Below are 18,808 nucleotides of genomic sequence, written 5' to 3'. Positions count from 1 at the left end.
CAGTTCCTCATACCCAAGTGAATTAATTTTGAACATACAGAAAAGAAAATCGGGAATTTCACTTTGAAGTTGGGACTTAATTTGAATGTGGATGAACCTCTAAAGTCCGAATTAGAAACAAAAAATCAGTGCGTATGAGTGTTGATTCTCACCCGATGAATTGATGTGAACATACAAAGGTACTAGCAAATTGCATGTCTTCAGCATGTTGTCAGTCAGACAGACGTCGTCACTGTGTATAATCAGTACAATTTTTTTATCTTTAGAATGCATGGACACTTGCGGTTATGAAATGTGTAAAAAATAAGAAATTAATACTTTATAACAAGGCAATCACCTTCTCCGCAAACGGAATGTCGGTTTTCCCAAAGTCGTCAGTACCTTTTCGTTACATATTATATAATCGTACATTCAATTCCTACCCATGGAATTCTTTTCTGAATATGAATCCATTCAAAACATTGGCGATTTTAACTGGACCATGTGACTACACTTTACAGTCAGTTATGTACGTAAAGTACAACCTTGATCATTACTGCAGAGATATCTCGATACCTGAGTATAGAACAAGATCTGGATAGAACTTACATTTACCATGAAAAAGTAAAGAAAATACTCAGTTTTTACAACGCAGTAATATTTTACAATAAACTGCTTAATAGTATAAAAGATACAACTGAATCAAACTTTAAACAAGCATAAAAAGTACCTATTATCTAATATGTAATACAATACAAATGATTACTTAGATAATACATGCTATGGACTTGCTAAATGTCACGTAAGTAATTATTAGTAAAGTAACCGATTCTTTTCACTACACTTTTTTATTGTAATGTTATTTATTATTTTCACTTTTTTATTTTCTGTAAAACGCATACCAGGACTTTTAGATAGAAAAAACTAGGAAGGTTTCCCCTTTACGATTTAAACATCGTACACATTATCGACGAATGCGGCCTTAATTCTCAGACGAGGAAATGGGCAGTAGCGATATCCAAGGAAAGCAAACATCATTATCTCAACCCTTCTGCTAACTGATGGTGTGAAGGTGTACTGTGGCAGGGGACTTATGTTGAGAAATGAACAAAAAGTGTAGCACTAGCTTTTTGTATTATAAAATAATTTATTAGCAAGAATTTATATGCAAGGCAGTATTGCATATTAGGATAAACCCAAAGATGTTGCTCTGATTTGGACGGTCTGGCATAGTATTCGGGAGAAATTAAGCTCCTATTTCCATTCGGCCATCCTCAATTAAGTTCTGCATCGTCTATCTCATTTACTTCACTCAAATACCGAGGTGGTTCCCACTATAAAGCCACGGTCGCCTACCCGTCTCATATTGGTCAAACTAGACTTGTAATAATGCAGACGCTCTTATATGAAATTCATAGCAAATCCAGTATCCATGTAAAACTGATGTACAGCTGAACAAAAACAAACAACAACAACAAAGACAGCTACTACTACTACTACTACTCTTACCACCTATGATATGTGTATAAGTAAAATAATGAAATAAGAATGTTACTATATGTCTTCTATGACGAGGCAAGGAGATGGTCTCCCCCTGCTGCTCTTTAATTATGTCCTAGATAAAGTCATAAGCGAATAAGGAATGTCATTAGAAGAAAGCGAAATCAGTGAGGGAATTTGATAGGGTTGTTAAAGGGAGAAGCTACAAATAGACTGTTTAGCGTTTGCAGATGGCCTAGCTGATTTATCAAACGCAATGGAACCAGCCACTAGATAAACAGATGTATTTAAAGAACAAGCTGAAAAACCTGGCATACATATTTCCTTAGAGAAAACCAAATTTATGACAAAAATTGAGGCAGCCCCAAACATAACGAAAACGAAATTTGGTGAAAACTGAAAGAACTAACAGGTTCAAGTATCTAGGAGAAATAACGGTGACATAACCCATTAAAGCAAGAGCTGATAAGATGAAAACAGCATGCTACCTCACTCTGGATGTATATAAGGACAAATCGATATCCATCAGTGGTAAACGGCTCAAATGGCTCTGAGCACTATGGGACTTTCAGGGGTAAACTCACGAATTAATCTACAGTAATTTTCCTGGAAGCTCTTTCTGAAACAGAATGTTGAACTTTGAACAAAAAGGTGATGCTGGAACCACTGGAAAACACAGAAAGAAAAATATTGTGGAAAATTTTGTGACCAGGTATAGAGCAAACAGAATACAGACGACTTATAATAGCGAACTTCATACACATATTGAACAAATTACAGGCATTATTAGGGAAAGAAAATTGCGTTCTATGGCGAAATCCAAAGGATGAACCCCAAAATATTGCGAAAAAGACTGTTCACTTACATTGGTAAAATGAAAATGAATAACACATGGTGCAAAGAAGTAAGAAGAATTGCAGACGAACCTTACATTACTCTCCAAAATATTGAGGGACGAGTGCCACTCAGAAAGAAACTGCAGGACTCCAAAAGTCTCCCCGAGAAACCCAAGAAGAAGACAGGAGCGACTTGGACAGAACAAAGACGACAAAAATGTCGATAAATGATGAGAGAAATGTGGAAAAAAATAAAGGAGAGAAAGCAAAACTAATCTTGCTCCATTGTGGCTCCTATATAAAAGGAGAAGCAACCCGTCCATAAAGTTATTTCAATGTAATACATGAAACACTTGTAAGCTGATTTACAATTTTAAGTGCTTGAGAAAATGCGAAGTTACGGAAATTTGAAGAAGGAACTAGAATTTACGCTACGTTGAAACGATATAGTAAATATTTGTTTATAAATGTGACAATGTGCAAATGGCAAAGCCGGCAGGGATATATGACCAATGAAATGCTGTAAAAACATGCAGAACTAGAAGAACGACAGATGCCGTCTATAGACAACGATCCTTCGGAATTGCTAAGATTCAGATCTGGACGATGTTGAAGGCAATATACTGTACTTTTTGAACTTATGAAGATGGGATGGGTATAGTAAAAGCATTTACAAATTATGTAAAAGTTATACGACAATCAGAATCCAATTATAACAGTCGAAGTACATGAAAGGTAAACTGTATTTAAGAAAGGAATTATATAAAGTCGTAGCCTAGCCTCAATTTTATTCAGTACGTAGACAAAGCAAGCTGTGGAGGACGCCACGGAGGAAACTAGAAAGGGAATTAAAGTTCAGGGAGGTTAAATTAAAACTTTTAGGTCTGCCAGTGACATTGTAATTATCTCAGAGACGTCAAAGGACATGGAAAAGCAGTTTAGAGGAATTGATAGCATCTTTAAAGAAGAATACAAGGTAATCTACAATGGGCAATGGAATTTAATTGTGTTAAATCAGGTAATGCTTAAGAAATTAGATTAGGAAAGTAAGCTCCAAAACTATTAGATGAGCTTTGCTGTTTGTTGTGCAAAACTACTGAGGATGGCGGAAGTAGAAAGGGTATAAAGCGCAAACAGGTAATGATAAGGAAAGGGGTTTCTGAAAAAACATATGATTTGCTATCCCATACACACAGCCTGACACAAAAAGTGAGGCGCCCGGAATATGAGGCTGAGGTCAAAGCAACTTCATACAAGTACACACTATTGGCGGGTATGTAAATGATTAGAGATGCAGTCCTCTGTGACAGAGCTGTGCCAAGGTTCTGGTCGACCACGTTTAATCAGCACAGTTGAGGACTGCCATACTTTGCTGTATTGGGCACCAGGCACATTCTATCACCTTCAAGTCAATGCCTGCCGTCCGGGAACAAATACTGGACTCACTGCAACTTTTGCTGTCAGCCCGCACCATTGGTCGGGGAGTAACAGGAGCCGGACTATGGAATTAGCGTCCCACTATACGCTGAGATGATATAAGTCATGAGATACCTCCTAACATCGTGTCGGACCGCCATCTGTCCGTCGTGGTGCAGCAACTCCACGTGGCATAGGCTCAACAAGTCGTTGAAAGTCCACTGCCGAAATATAAAGTCGTGTGCCTCTACAGCCGTTCGTAGTTGGGAAGTGTTATCGGTGCATTATTTTGTGCACGAACTTACCTGTCGATTGTTTCCCATAAATATTCGATGGCATTAATGTCGGACGATCTGGGCAGTCAGTATCATTCGCTCGAATTGTCTAGAATGTTCTCCATAGCAGTCGTGAACAATTGTCGCCCGGTGACATGACGCATTGTCTTCAATAAAAATTCGTCGTTGTTTGGGAACATGAAATCCATGAATGGCCGTAAATGGTCAATGATCCACTCAGATGGACCACAGGATCTAGCCCATTCCACGTAAAGACAACCCACGCCATTATGGAGTCACCATCAGCTTACAAAATGCCTTTTTATCAACTTGAGTCCTTGGTTTCGTTGGGTCTGCATCACACTCGAACCCTACCACCAGCTCTTACCAAATGAAATCGGCAATCTAACCAGACCACGGTTTTCCAGTCTTCTAGGGTGCAGGCAAGTTGCCAACGGATCATATCCCAGATACACAGTCCGCCACAGAAACAAGTTTGAAGCGGACCAACAGAACTCGTTTCTTAAATAATAAGTACAGATTGTGCCTCGGCGTACTGGGAGCGTTTAGTCTTCTTGCTATCTTTCGCTGTCACAGCAACACGTAACCCTGCAAAGGCGAGAGCCTCTTCGTTTCTTCAGTTTCCCTTGTACAGCTCGCTATTTTTCCCACATTTATCCTGTGTGATCGAGTAAATGTGAGAAAGCGAGTTCTCTGAAATCCGCTCCACTGCGTTCACAGCTTTTCGTATAGCAGTGCTATCGTAGAACCAACTTAATGTGTACATAGCTAGTGACGAAATCAAAGAGGTTGGTCTGTGATGGGGCGGAGGGCTGCCACTGCGAAGTACAAATAGATAATTTAGAACGAAACTTCCTCCTTCAAAAAGCGTGGGACGGATGCTCGTCGAAATAGGGGACACAGACACTGTTCTTTTGGGCCTAATTATGTTGCGGTCGCTTTTCTGCTTGTGGTACTATGGAGTATCCGTACAGATTTCACTTTATGGTCACCTCTGGTGACTCGTATGGGCTTCGCTGGGGCCTTTGAAATAAAATTTTTCAACTGAATGCCAAAACTTTCCTTGACTGGCTGGCACCTTGCACAAATACAAATGAGGGCATATGTGGTTTCAGTACAGTGTATGTATTAGGCAAACTGACAAAAAAAAGTGACACCATCACGAACACTACAAGAGGAAATAAATGGTATGGAGACGTGCGGATATCACATCATATGGGTTAGAGACGCCGTCTGAACCGATAATTTGAATAAAGAAGAGCGATATGAATTGGAAAAACTATGTATGCATAACGTGACACTGTGTAGAGCATAAGGTGATACATTTCATCCAAATGTTTACTGCTAAACAAATACTCCACATATTGACTGAGGTAAAGAATGTGACAGTATGTTCATATAAAAGATCAGAGGCACGAAGGGTGGTATTACAGAAGCAAATCGGCAAAATGGTTACATAGTAATTAACTGTAGAAAGCCAGTATCTATGGAAGGCACCTGTGTTACTAGTACGCATAAAACGAGACCCAAATGGACTAGTGAATTATAGGTTCGTAACAGACGATTCAAAGTTGAACGGAACTTTAGGAGGAGAAGCCTTCCCCAACCTCAGCATGAGCGAGACAGTTGAACAGCAGAAGGAAGCCAAGTATTTCACCATTTTATTTTTAGTCAGTGGGTACTATCACATGTAAACGGAACCAGCAGATAAAGAAAACGCAGCATTCAGTGCAATTATCAACATCATGAGTACAAAAGAATGCCAAAGAGGTTGAAGAAGCCACAAAACACATTTCACAGACAAATGAACGTTGCTCTATAGGGATTACATGGCTCAAAGCGTTTAGTGTGTTTTGATGATATAATTTGTTACGGGTGAATTACGGGTGTCAAAGATCCATCGTCAATGTTAATAAAATTCAGGTTCTGTATTAACCAAGAAAGAGTAAAGCAAATGCAGATGCGTTAGGTGCAATGTGACGTAACGCTGTAGAGGATGTAAGGGAAAGTGTAAGGCACACAAGAGGGGTTAGGGAAAACTAAGAACAGGAGGAAGAAAACGAGGAACTCAGCACGATAATCCGTTAGGCGGATCTTAAGGGATACACAGAAATTTATATCAAATAAAGAATTGTAAGCAAAGGAAGGGCATGGAAAGAGACAAAGAGGAATAAAGTAGTAAGTGCTACAAATGCTAAATGAATAATATCATGGAAACCAAGACAAAGATACCTCTATTAATTACAGACGTGGTGAGAACATTACTCTAGTAATGAAATTTGAACATTGTAGGTCCGTTAGATACAACAACAGGCAATCAATACGTCTTGACATTCCAGGATGGCTTGAGTAAGTTCACGGTAGCGGTGCCATCCGAGGGGCAGGCCCATGAGACAGCGGTACCAAAATTTTGTAGGAGGTTGCGCGTTAAGGTACGGAATTACGTTAATGCTGTTAACCAAGCAGAGGTAACTTTTTTTTCAGTAAAGCGTTCAAAAGGATGTGTCAATTATTACGGGTCCGGAACATCCACACCACAATGTCTCACCCACAAGTAAATGGGATGCTCAAGAGAAAACACAGGAGACTGGTGGAATATTTAAGACGCAATGTAAGAGAGGAATATATAAATTTGGATAAACGGGTATCAAACAGCACCTTTGTATTTAATACAACATCACGTAGTTGTACTGGATACACGCTGTTTGAGGTAGCGTTTAGAAGAAAAGGTAAACATTCCAGGAGCCCTGCAGAAAAAGGAAAGAACTGTTGGGTATAGTTATGCAGATTATGTATATCAGTTTGCGAAGTAGTGTGCGAGAAGCTCATCTAGTAGCACGAGGAAGGATGAAATCGGTGAACTAAAGCCGTAAAGCTCACTCACTATGAGAAGCCCGAGAATCTAAGAATATTTAGATCAAAAGATAAGCTCACTATGGCAAGCCAGAAAATCCAAGAATACTTAGAACATAAGATAAGCTCACTATGACGGGCCAGAGAATACAAGAATATTTAGAACAAAATATAGTCTTCTTTTGTGAGATGAGATGGCAAGAAGGAGTCGTTCTAAGAATGTAGATGCACAATTCTGCTGCAATAAGTCACCGACAAGACTGTACTAATTCGAATCAGGACAACTGATCATCCGATAAGTATCTAGCAACAGTAACTGTCTTCAGGTCTGTACCTTTTTAAGATGAAGAAGCACTGTGAAAACTTACTCTAATAGCAACGAGTAACAGCTGGTATTTTCTGTATGCCAGAATACACTATACTGAGGAAGAAGCGCTGTCTCGCAGTTGTTAACTAGTGTAAGTCTCAACGAGCAATAGTTAACACTTCCTGACTCGCACTTACGTCCAAGTTTTGTTAAGGTATTTGACTTAGTATTGTCTGAAAGACTTGCAAGCAGAGCGCTCGTTCACGAAAGCGGAAAACAGAATCCAGAAACTGGGGCCTCCTAGAGGGGTCTAACATAAAGAGTGGTAGGGTGAACTCACTGATATGCAAAAGTATATGGCAACTGTAACGCACTTTTACGATAAGATTCAGCGACTGAGAAAATAAATTGCTGTTTAATTGAATCCTTATTTCTAGCATTTGTAGACTTAGAGAAAGCTTTTGACAATGTTGACTGGAATACTCTCTTTCAAATTCTAAAGGTGGCAGGGGTAAAATACAGGGAGCGAAAGGCTATTTACAATTTGTACAGAAACCAGATAGCAGTTATAAGAGTCGAGGGGCATGAAAGGGAAGCAGTGGTTGGGAAGGGAGTAAGACAGGGTTGTAGCCTCTCCCCGATGCTATTCAATCTGTATATTGAGCAAGCAGTAAAGGAAACAAAAGAAAAATTCGGAGTAGGTATTAAAATCCATGGAGAAGAAATAAAAACTTTGAGGTTCGCCGATGACATTGTAATTCTGTCAGAGACAGCAAAGGACTTGGAAGAGCAGTTGAATGGAATGGACAGTGTCTTGAGAGGAGTATATAAGATGAACATCAACAAAAGTAAAACGAGGATAATGGAATGTAGTAGAATTAAGTCGAGTGATGCTGAGGGAATTAGATTAGGAAATGAGACACTTAAAGTAGCAAAGGAATTTTGCTATTTGGGGAGCAAAATAACTGATGATGGTCGAAGTAGAGAGGATATAAAATTTAGACTGGCAATGGCAAGGAACGCGTTTCTGAAGAAGAGAAATTTGTTAACATCGAGTATAGATTTAAGTGTCAGGAAGTCTTTTCTGAAAGTATTTGTATGGAGTGTGGCCATGTATGGAAGTGAAACGTGGACGATAAATAGTTTGGACAAGAAGAGAATAGAATCTTTCGAAATGTGGTGCTACAGAAGAATGCTGAAGATTAGATGGGTAGATAACATAACTTATGAGGAAGTATTGAATAGGATTGGGGAGAAGAGAAGTTTGTGGCACAACTTGACCAGAAGAAGGGATCGGTTGGTAGGACATGTTCTGAGGCATCAAGGGATCACCAATTTAGTATTGGAGGGCAGCATGGAGGGTAAAAATCGTAGAGGGAGGCCAAGAGATGAATACACTAAGCAGATTCAGAAGGATGTAGGTTGCAGTAGGTACTGGGAGATGAAGAACCTTGCACAGGATTGGGTAGCATGGAGAGCTGCATCAAACCAGTCTCAGGACTGAAGACCACAACAACAACAACAACATGTGTTTGCACACTTATTCATTTATTACGAAGAACAACTTTTCCTCTCTGTTCCAGACTCACCTGCAGCCAGCGTCCTAGGAAAGTTTCTCGCTCTCACTCCATTAAAGGCGGCGTAGTAAACCTCAGCCCTAACTGTCGTCAACGTAATGTTTGCAATAGTAAGAGACATGTTCACCGAAGCTGGTGACAGAACATGTCTTAGAATGCGACCACATAATCAAAATCCAATGAAGCAGGCTAGTTTTTTCAATATATCTGTTGTAGGTCCCCCAAATATTTGATATTAGGACTTTTAAATGTTCTTCTATCTATTTGAAAGCAAGTATTTAGAATAGGTGGGCCACTGAATAAAAACATATGCAAATAATAAAGTAGAGAAAGAAAAGTTCTCATAAGATTTCGCCTTCCATTGTGTCTTATCCCGCGGTTCTGCAGGGTCGGCATCGTTAGGAATGGATTTGGCAAGGTTGTTTTTAATGTTTGGCCGGATGCCCTTCCTGCCGCCACCCAGTACCCTGTGGAAATGGAATTAGTGTACCCCAGTTGTCTATGTATAGTGTAATCCATGGAATAGCGCGAACGTGACCAGATGCCTGTGAGTCGTGTAACTGAGGTGGGACATGGGGACCAGCACGGTATTCACCTAGTGGGATGTGGAAAACTTCCTAAAAACCATACCCAGGCTGGCCGGCACCACGGCCCTTATCGTTAATCCGCTGGGTGGATTCGTTCTGGGGCCGGCGCTCCAACCCAAGTCCAGGAAGCAGCGCACTAGTGCTTTGGGATAACCTGGCGAGGCACAGAAGTTCTCATAAGTGTGGTAGCAAAATTTAAGCAAAGTCTGTAAGTGCTGATATCGAACAATAATGTATATTGTTGGTGTGTCATGTGGTCGTGAAGAGTCTAAGCCAATATTCATGCGGAAATACTCATAACAATATGAGCAAACGTAAGCAAAACAGCTGAGAAATATTGTACTGAAAACAACGGATGTATGTACTTTTCACCGGTTACATGCGAGGTCCTTCTGAAATATTCCGACACTGATCTTATTCCTGCCGTATGAGCGAGGTCTGCGCAGAACTGTAAGGAACCGATTTGCATTGAAACCAGACGATTTTGAGTTTTGTGCACGATTTCGTACACAGTGGCAAGGAGAGGTGAGCTAACGAGTGGCGTGGTAACTGTCGTCGTAGAAAAGCTGGACAGGAGCGGAAATGACAGGCGAACAAGTCAACACAATAAACATACAATTTATTTAAAGTGTGTTTCTCCAAGCTTAGGAAGACTCGTTACAAATAATGCCGCAAGAAATGGAATCCGGCTGTCAATGTCAACCAGGGAAAGTCTCTCTGAACTGAAGCACAGTCAAAGACGACGGTGCCGCGACTAAGCGGGGTCAGCGTTGCGTAATGTTGTGATGTGACTCAGAATATGAGTGGGCTGAGTCGCTACCAGTGGACATTATATTTTCCGACAGCAAAGAGCGCTCAGTGTACAAAGATGCTGGAGGTTTGGCTCAGTGCGTGCGTACCATCATACCATAGGGTCCATCAGACCTCGTGCTGCTGCTATCGGCGTTAGACGGAAACTTGCAATTCCGTTGCTATGTCGCCCACAGGGTGGTATCGAAACGAGACACCACATTCTACCCCCCCCCCCCCCAATATTATCTCATTATAATTGTCTTGTAGCGTACATGAACAAATGACGACAGGGAAGGGAGGGTTAGATGTCGGTGATACTGAGGAGACGTGAGTCGAAGCTGAGGCTGACGCCGAGCTGCCATCCTCGCCCTGGCATACGCCATGAGCCTGGCTGGGTACACCAGCAGAAAAACTGGACAGAGGGCGCACACCCACAGCAAGAGGCGGAGAAGCAAACGAATACAGAGGCGTGTCCATGACTGTAAAGGGACCCGAGACGGCACGTGGAACAGCCACCGGGAAGAGAATTCAACCCCAACCGATGGTGGCTGTTTGAGATGGCGATGACAGTGAGATGGCGTCGACTTCATTGGCTGAGGGACCGGCACCGACGGTGAGGGGCCTATGGGACCATGTGCAGAGAGGGCTGCTGCGCCCAGGCAGGCACAGAATCCGAAAGCCCAGTACGTGTCTCAGGATCACACAATTCACATTGTCGAATTTGATTCTTGTGGCGCTTCTTCTCAATCCCTACAGTAGTAACATCGAACATCCAATACATTGTACAAGGGTCGCACGCTAACAGCATCTCTGTTATTCGCAGATGATGCAGATTATGCAGTTGTCTATACCAAAATAGCAATGCCACAAGATAGTGAGAATTTGCAGAACGACATGCCGAGAATTGACGAATGGTGCAGGCTCTGGCAGTTGACCCCGAACATAAATAAACCTAACAAGTTGCACATACATAGAAAAAGAAATCTACTACTGTACAACTACACAACTGATGACAAACAGCCGGAGACAGCGTCTGCCGTAAAATATCTAGGCGTAACTATCCAGAATTACCTTAAGCGGTATGGCCATACAAAACAGATAGTGGGAAAAGCAGACACCAGACTCGCTTTCATCTGAAGAATCATAAGGAAATATAACTCATCCACGAAAGAAGTGGCTTATAAGGCGCTTGCTCGCCCGATTCATGAATGTTGTTCGTCTATCTAGGATCCCTATCACGTAGAACTGATAGAGGCGATAGAGAAGATCCACCGAAGAGTGGTGCGTTTCGTCACGGGATCGTTTAGCTGGCGAGAGAGCGTTACGGAGATGATAAACATACTCCACTGACAGACGTTTCAAGAGAGGCGTTGAGCATCACGGAGAAATGTACTATTGTAATTTTGGAATAGTACTTTTCAGGAGGAGTTGGACAACATATTACTTCCCCCTACATGCAACTCGCGTATTCACCATGAGGAGAAAATTCGAGAAATTAGAGCCAATACATAGGCTTCCCCCCCCCCCTCCCCCCCCCCCCCCCCCCCGCCTCCCCCTGAACCGTGGACCTTGCCGTTGGTGGGTAGGCTTGCGTGCCTCAGCGATACAGATAGCCGTACCGTAGGTGCAACCACAACGGAGGGGTATCTGTTGAGAGGCCAGACAAACGCGTGGTTCCTGAAGAGGGGCAGCAGCCTTTTCAGTAGCTGCAGTGGCAACAGTCTGGATGATTGACTTGACTGATCTGGCCTTGTAACACTAACCAAAACGGCCTTGCTGTGCTGGTACTGCGAACGGTTGAAAGCAGGGGGAAATTACAGCCCCAATTTTTCCCGAGGGCATGTAGTTTTACTGTATTGTTAATGATGATGGCGTCCTCTTGGGTAAAATATTCAGGAGGTAAAATAGTCCCCCATTCGGATCTCCGGGAGGGGACTACTCAAGAGGACGTCGTTACCAAGAGAAAGAAAACTGGCGTTCTACGGATCGGAGCGTGGAATGTCAGATCCCTGAATCGCGCAGGTAGGTAAGAAAATTTAAAAAGGGAAATGGATAGGTTAAAGTTAGATATAGTGGGAATTAGTGAAGTTCGGTGGCAGGAGGAACAAGATAGGGATATAAATACAAAGTCAAATAGGGGTAATGCAGGAGTAGGTTTAATAATGAATAAAAAAGTAGGAATGGGGGTAAGCAACTACAAACAGCACAGTGAACGCATTATTGTGGCCAAGATAGACACGAAGCCCACGCCTACTACAGTAGTATAAGGTTATATGGCAACTAGCTCTGCAGATGGCGAAGGGAGACGAAAATTTAATAATCATGGGTGACTGGAATTCGGTAGTAGGAAAAGGGAGAGAAGGAAACATAGTAGGTGAATATGGATTGGGGGTAAGAAATGAAAGAGGAAGCCGCCTGATAGAATTTTGCACAGAGCACAACTTAATCATAGCTAACACTTTGTTCAAGAATCATAAAAGAAAGTTGTATACATGGAAGAAGCCAGGAGATACTAAAAGGTATCAGATAGATTATTTAATGGTAACACAGAGATTTAGGAACCAGGTTTTAAATTGTAAGACATTTCCAGGGGCAGATGTGGACTCTGACCACAATCTATTGGTTACGAACTGTAGACTAAAACTGACGAAACTGCAAAAAGGTGGGAATTCAAGGAGATGGGACCTGAATAAACTGACTAAACCAGAGGTTGTACAGAGTTTCAGGGAGAGCGTAAGGGAACAAACGACAGGAATGAGGGAAAGAAATACAGTAGAAGAAGAATGGGCAGCTTTGAGGGATGAAGTAGTGAAGGCAGCAGAGGATCAAGTAGGTAAAAAGACGAGGGCTAGTAGAAATCCTTGGGTAACAGAAGCAATATTGAATTTAATTGATGAAAGGAGAAAATATTGAAATGCAGTCAATGAAGCAGGCAAAAAGGAATACAAACGTCTCAAAAATGATATCGATAGGAAGTGCAAAATGGCTAAGCAAGGATGGCTAGAGAACAAATGTAAGGATGTAGAGGCTTATCTCACTAGGGGTAAGATAGATACTGCCTACAGGAAAACTAGAGAGACCTTTGGAGAAAAGAGAACCACTTATATGAATATCAAGAGCTCAGATGGAAACCCAATTATAACCAAGGAAGGGAAAGCAGAAAGGTGGAAGGAGTATGTGGATGGTCTATACAAGGGCGATGTACTTGAGGACAATATTATGGAAATGGAAGAGGATGTAGACGAAGATGAAATGGGAGATACGATACTGCATGAAGATTTTGACAGAGCACTGAAAGACCTGAGTCGAAACAAGGCCCCGGGAGTAGACAACATTCCATTAGAACTACTGACGGCCTTGGGAGAGCCAGTCCTGACAAAACTCTACCACCTGGTGAGCAAGATGTATGAGACTGGCGAAATACCCTCAGACTTCAAGAAGAATATAATAATTACAATCCCAAAGAAAGCAGGTGTTGACAGATGTGAAAATTACCGAACTATCAGTTTAATAAGTCACGGATGCAAAATACTAACGCGAATTCTTTACAGACGAATGGAAAAACCGGTAGAAGCCGACCTCGGGGAATTTCAGCTTCGATTCCGTACAAGTATTGGAACACGTGAGGTAATACTGACCCTACGGCTTAACTTAGAAGCTAGATTAAGGAGAGGGAAACTTACTATTCTAGCAGTTGCGGAGTTAGAGAAAGCTTTTGACGATGTTGACTGGAATACTCTCTTTCAAATTTTGAAGGTGGCAGGGGCAAAATACAGGGGGCGAAAGGCTATTTACAATTTGTATAGAAAGCAAATGGCAGTTATAAGAGTTGAGGGCCATGAAAGGGAAGCAGTGGTTGGGAAGGGAGTGAGACAGGGTTGTAGCCTCTCCCCGATGCTATTCAATCTGTATATTGAGCAAGCAGTAAAGGAAACAAAAGATAAATTCGGAGAAGGTATTAAAATCCATGGAGAGGGAATAAAAACTTTGAGGTTTGCTGATGACATTGTAACTCTGTCAGATACAGCAATGGACTTGGAAGAGCAGTTGAACGGGATCGACAGTGTCTTGAAAGAAGGATATAAGATGAAAATCAACAAAAGCAAAACGAGGATAATTGAATGTAGTCGAATTAAATCGGGTGATGTTGAGGGTATTAGATTAGGAAATGAGACACTTAAAGTAGTAAAGGAGTTTTGCTGCTTGGGGAGCAAAATAACTGACTATGGTCGAAGTAGAGAGGATACAAAATGTAGACTGGCAATGGGAAGGAAAGCGTTTCTGTAGAAGAGAAATTTGTTAAAATCGAGTATAGATTTAAGTGTAAGAAAGTCGTTTCTGAAAGTATTTGTAAGGAGTGTAGCCATGTATGGGAGTGAAACATGGACGATAAATACACTCCTGGAAATGGAAAAAAGAACACATTGACACCGGTGTGTCAGACCCACCATACTTGCTCCGGACACTGCGGAAGGGCTGTACAAGCAATGATCACACGCACGGCACAGCGGACACACCAGGAACCGCGGTGTTGGCCGTCGAATGGCGCTAGCTGCGCAGCATTTGTGCACCGCCGCCGTCAGTGTCAGCCAGTTTGCCGTGGCATACGGAGCTCCATCGCAGTCTTTAACACTGGTAGCACGCCGCGACAGCGTGGACGTGAACCGCATGTGCAGTTGACGGACTTTGAGCGAGGGCGTATAGTGGGCATGCGGGAGGCCGGGTGGACGTACCGCCGAATTGCTCAACACGTGGGGCGTGAGGTCACCACAGTACATCGATGTTGTCGCCAGTGGTCGGCGGAAGGTGCATGTGCCCGTCGACCTGGGACCGGACCGCAGCGACGCACGGATGCACGCCAAGACCGTAGGATCCTACGCAGTGCCGTAGGGGACCGCACCGCCACTTCCCAGCAAATTAGGGACACTGTTGCTCCTGGGGTATCGGCGAGGACCATTCGCAACCGTCTCCATGAAGCTGGGCTACGGTCCCGCACACCGTTAGGCCGTTTTCCGCTCACGCCCCAACATCGTGCAGCCCGCCTCCAGTGGTGTCGCGACAGGCGTGAATGGAGGGACGAATGGAGACGTGTCGTCTTCAGCGATGAGAGTCGCTTCTGCCTTGGTGCCAATGATGGTCGTATGCGTGTTTGGCGCCGTGCAGGTGAGCGCCACAATCAGGACTGCATACGACCGAGGCACACAGGGCCAACACCCGGCATCATGGTGAGGGGAGCGATCTCCTACACTGGCCGTACACCACTGGTGATCGTCGAGGGGACACTGAATAGTGTACGGTACATCCAAACCGTCATCGAACCCATCGTTCTACCATTCCTAGACCGGCAAGGGAACTCGCTGTTCCAACAGGACAATGCACGTCCGCATGTATCCCGTGCCACCCAACGTGCTATGGAAGGTGTAAGTCAACTACCCTGGCCAGCAAGATCTCCGGATCTGTCCCCTATTGAGCATATTTGGGACTGGATGAGGCGTCGTCTCACGCGGTCTGCAGGTTCAGCACGAACGCCGGTCCAACTGAGGTGCCAGGTGAAAATGGCATGGCAAGCCGTTCCACAGGACTACATCCAGCATCTCTACGATCGTCTCCATGGGAGAATAGCAGCCTGCATTGCTGCGAAAGGTGGATATACACTGTACTAGTGCCGACATTGTGCATGCTCTGTTGCCTGTGTCTATGTGCCTGTGGTTCTGTCAGTGTGATCATGTGATGTATCTGACCCCAGGAATGTGTCAATAAAGTCTCCCCTTCCTGGGACAATGAATTCACGGTGTTCTTATTTCAATTTCCAGGAGTGTAGTTTAGATAAGAAGAGATTAGAAGCTTTCGAAATGTGGTGCTACAGATGAATGCTGACGATTAGACGGGTAGATCACATAACTAATGAGGAGGTGTTGAATAGGATTGGGGAGAAGAGAAGTTTGTGGCACAACTTAACTGGAAGAAGGGATCGGTTGGTAGGACATGTTCTGAGACATCAAGGGATCACCAATTTAGTATTGGAGGGCAGCGTGGAGGGTAAAAATCGTTGAGGGAGACCAAAAGATGAATACACCAAGCAGTAGCTACCGGGAGATGAAGAAGCCTGCACAGGATAGAGTAGCATGGAGAGCTGCATCAAACCAGTCTCAGGACTGAAGACTACAAAAACAACAACACATATTCTTACCGACAATCATTCTTCCCAAACACTATTCGCGAATGGAACAGCATTGATGGGATCAGATAGTGGTACCGAACGTTCCCTCCACCACATATCATTAAGTGGTTTGCGGAGTACGATATAGATGTATATGTATTGATCCCATGTATTTGTCCATAGCTTAAATGTTCACACAAAGATTTCAGCTTCACCATTGGATTGCAAGCTCTAGGTTGCACTCATGATGCACTTGATGCCAGGAGCAGTTCAAAGCTGTTCAAACATGGTAGCCACCAGCAGAGGACCATTGTGTCACAAGCCCTCCAGACATTCCCTCGAGGCTAAAGGTCGACAAAAAAGCCTTGATTTTGGAATCAGCCATAGTAGAGTGCATAGGCACTACGAATGGAAATTTTCTGAAATGGTAATGACGATGAGCCAACGCTTATTGCAGTAAGGACTCAAGGAACCCAAGTGCCAAGGTGCGTGAGGTTTGGGCCATTCAAACAACTGATGTGGCGGAGCTGACTAATGTTCAGCACAGGCTTCGCACTGAGAAGACAACTGTTCATTTACTGCATTTATATTTTAGACTGTGCCAGGTGCAATGACGTCACGCCAATTACTTGGTGCTTACAGCGCCCCTGTGACCTTGTAAGTAGTCTGTTTATGTGTTTGTATGTTGGTAGCGCTATGTAGTGCTCTGTATTAAATCACTGGCTGCGCTGTGGCAGTCTGTAAGAGACTCTCTGTGGCTGATCAGACTTGCAGTTGTAGGTGAACGTCGAGCAGTGATGGAAGTTGGGACTGAGTAGTCAGCAGTGGTGGAGGTTAGAGGTTAATAATTAGCAGTGTTGGAGGTTTACAGTATTAGCACGAGCGGATGGTCTGAATGTATATCCGTAATTGAGATTTATTACTGATCATTGTATAATTTTTGAACTGTTTGTCACATTCTTAATGTAAATACATCATTTGCTCTCTAACAAAACCTTTCCTTTGCTAACCTCATACCTATTAGTAATTATAGCCTACAGTAGTTAGAATCTTTTATTTAACTGGGTGTATTGGCGCTTGCTGTATTACAGTAGTTCGTGTAATGAAGATTTTTGCGAGATAAATGCCTTATGAAATCTGTAGGTTATTGTTAGGATTTCTTCGTATTTAGCGCCATTCTTTTGTATTAATTATTTGAAGCCAGTTTATCAATTTTAAAGCAGTCAGATCGCGTTATCCTTGAATATTGTGAGAAATTAGAAGGACTTTGAAAAATTTGAGTTCTGTTTGTCAGAGTAAATTCTGTAGGTCAGTGTTAAAATGATAAAAGAGTAAAGAGACAGTATAATACATTTCACTCAGCAGTTTAAGAATATTGAGTAAGCACTGAGCAGTTTAAGTAAAAATTGTTAAGTTTCAACCTTGGTGTAGAAAACTAAAGAGATGAGACTAGAGAGCCTGGGGAACCACAACATAGCACTGGTCACTGTCGGTGTGATGCAAAATGACATCTTGGCGAACTCCAAGGGCTTGCCAACAGGCAAACTATTGGCGAACCACATAGCTACTAATCAGTCTGGCTCAATGCGGCCAACCAGTTAGGATGTAGTACAACGGAACCTGAAGTTCTAAATGGTTCAAATGGCTCTGATCATTATAGGACTTAATATCTGAGGTCATCAGTCCCTTAGAACTTAGTACTACTTAAACCTAACTAACGACATTACACACATCGATGCCCGAGGCAGGATTCGAACCTGCGACCATAGCGGTCGCGCGTTTCCAGACTGAAGCGCCTAGAACCTCTCGGCCACACCGGCCGACCCTGAATGTCAAAATCCGCTGCTGTGGCCTGGGAAATTTTTCGATGATTAAGCGGAAAGCTAGGCAAACCCACTGTGTCTTGTGCGTCTCAGCAGCAACAAGAAGCAGATGACTCACTGAATGTGGAACCTGAAACAACTGGTTGGTGAGAAAGAGCGTCTGTATTGGCATGCTTAGAACTGACAATCTCATATCAGTAATTTGACAGAATAGGAGTTCACTGTTGCAACTTCTGCGCTGTGCGAGATGGGACTGACTGAGAAGTGCCAGAAAAAGATTGTAGAGGTTTATGGTCAGTCACCAAGTAAAATATTACGTCGGAAAGATATTGGTGAAACTTAGAGAGACCACAGACAATGGCTAATGCTTCTTTTTCAGTTTGCGAGTAACCGCGTTGAGCCTTGTTCAAGAAGTTTGAAATAAATGCAGTCGACCTATCAACAGAACCAAATTTATGCGACAAAACTTTACCGATGCTGTAAAAGGAAGCATCCACAGCCAGAAACACAGGTTCGGCTAGACCAAAACGAAAAAGGCATAGTTCACTAAGCAAAGCATCTTCCAACTTCCAGAAAGCATACTCACATTCTTTGCACCCAAACAAATGGATAATTGTTCCTGTGAAAGTGATGCAATGTAGCTGCGATTTCAGCGGCGTTAGGAATAAATCAGCTTGCAACT

This window comes from Schistocerca piceifrons, chromosome 1 (assembly GCF_021461385.2).
Source record: "Schistocerca piceifrons isolate TAMUIC-IGC-003096 chromosome 1, iqSchPice1.1, whole genome shotgun sequence".
NCBI lineage: Eukaryota > Metazoa > Arthropoda > Insecta > Orthoptera > Acrididae > Schistocerca > Schistocerca piceifrons.
The sequence above is the reverse complement of the archived record's forward strand: the minus strand, read 5'-3'. Positions refer to the sequence as shown.